The sequence below is a fragment of the Lolium rigidum genome, chromosome 3 (genome assembly GCF_022539505.1).
Source record: "Lolium rigidum isolate FL_2022 chromosome 3, APGP_CSIRO_Lrig_0.1, whole genome shotgun sequence".
In the NCBI taxonomy this organism is placed as follows: Eukaryota; Viridiplantae; Streptophyta; class Magnoliopsida; order Poales; family Poaceae; genus Lolium; species Lolium rigidum.
In genome coordinates, this window is record NC_061510.1 from 239,769,870 (window position 1) to 239,771,945 (window position 2,076).

The 2,076-nt window shown below is 54.7% G+C and overlaps 1 non-coding gene across 1 annotated transcript; it reads right to left on the minus strand.

Annotated features, from left to right (window-relative positions):
- Window positions 1-2,004: 2,004 nt before the first annotated feature.
- Window positions 2,005-2,076, minus strand: TRNAP-CGG. Its single transcript has one exon. It is a non-coding gene; the product is annotated as a tRNA-Pro (tRNA).

The following is a 2,076-nucleotide window of genomic DNA, read 5'->3' on the forward strand; positions in this document are numbered from 1 at the left end:
AATTTAGAAGGTGGATAGAAGGAGGCATGGCATGCCGTGCCCTGCTGTAGTAATGTTACTGAATCCCAGTCCTAAGGACAGGGTGCACGTGAGTGCGTTTAATTGGGTTGAGCAGCCTAACTAATAAGCCATCCTAATTAGCACCATCCCTGGCAGCGAGATGGACGCCTCGTAGGCTTTGAGGCAATGCGTTCCGTCGATGGCCACGCAAAAGCGAAAATGCACGTCGCCGCGTTCCCGCCTTTTCCTTCTGGCCCTTTCCATTGCTTCCTGCCTCCTCCTTCCCACCTTTTCTCACTATACGTAGACGCGGCTGTCACTGGCACTGCACATCTAAACTCAGGTCTGCAAATTTTCTCTCACAGGGCTTCTACCGATCTAGCTCTAAGAGACACTGCACGCCTCGAATTACCGCTGTCCGCTGGGCTACCTGTGTCCCCCTGGATGGAGTCCCGGTCTCCCTCGGCCCACGAGTTGCGGCTCGTCGTGAAGCCATCACCCACCACTACTAAGTTGATCTCACGCACGAGCAGTTGATGTATCCCCACTGGGATCTTGACAACAATGTGACTTGGGACGCCTTTTTCGCCAATCGGCAAGAGAGTGAGCTCGCCGGGTATCAGGGAGATGGGCCACCTCCTGTGAACAACAACGAGGCAGGCAGCCGGTTATGTTGGGGTTTCCGAACTCTTGAAAGCGTGATGGGCCACATCATGGCGGGCGATTACCCCCGCATGCGCCATCCGAAGAATGGCGACAGCGGGCGCGGTGGTGTCGCCATCCGAGAACCCTCGTCCCACCTTTTCTCACTATATGTAGACGCAACTGTCACTGGTACTGCACATCTAAACTCAGGTTTGCAAATTTGCTCTCTCAGGGCTTCTACCGATCTATCTCTAACCTACGCGGAGGCAGAGGCACTGCACGCCTCGAATTACCGCTGCCCGCCGGGCTACCGGTGTCCCCCTTGGATGGAGTCGTGATGGTCTCCCTCGGCCCACAAGGTGCGGCTCGTCGTGCAGCCATCACCCACCACTACTACGTTGATCTCACACACGAGTAGTTGATGTATCCCCACTGGGATCCTGACAACAATGCGACTTGGGACGCCTTTTTCGCCAATCGGCAAGAGAGTGAGCTCGCCAGGTACGAGGGAGATGGGCCACCTCCTGTGAACAACAACGAGGCAGGCCGCCAGCTATGTTTGGGTTTCCGAACTCTTGAGAGCGTGATGGGCCACATCATGGCGGGCGATTACCCTCGCATGCGATACCCCCACTTCCATCCGAAGAATGGCGACAACGCGGAGACGTCGCCATCCGAGAACCCTCGTCCCCGCGTGATGATCTTTCGGTCATGCAGCCGCGACCGGAGTGGTAGGTGCCTTCAGAGTACGCCATGGCCGCGCACCATTACAGACGCGCCGACGACCCGGAGGAGTATCCGGCCAGCATGCTACCATACGCGCCTCCCTGGAACCCAATCCACCGACGCCGGTGGACTACGCTCGGTCCTGATGGCAAAAGGAGGAGCAGGCCTACCATGCGCGCCGTGGTGACTACAACCATGGCTGCACCCCTATGGCCACCGGTCCCCGCAGCGTGCGCAACCACAGGTGGAGCTTGCGCAACCACCGCCGCCGAAGAGCCGCGCACGCTGATCGACGGCGACGATGACTACGGCAATTACGAAGACATGTCTATACTCTAGGCAGAGTACGACTAGTTCTTAAACTCGCATATGTAATAAATATTTTTTAAATTTTTGATTGTATATATTATTTGTTTGTTATATGGGATGCTCTTACCTTCAATGTGGCACATGCATTTTGCATGGTTTCGTTTGTCCGTACTCTCCTCGTGAACGTGGCCTTGTCTAGTCTGCATTTGAGAGATAACGGTGCTTAAAAATTATATGCGAGGCGCAAACTGAAACAAACAACAGCGAAGAAAGGGTAACCTAAAATGGTACGGAGTACGTGGATGTTAAGAAAGCAAAAATTTAGGGGTGTTGCGAGAATCGAACTCACGACCTCTCGCACCCGAAGCGAGAATCATACCACTAGACCAAACACCC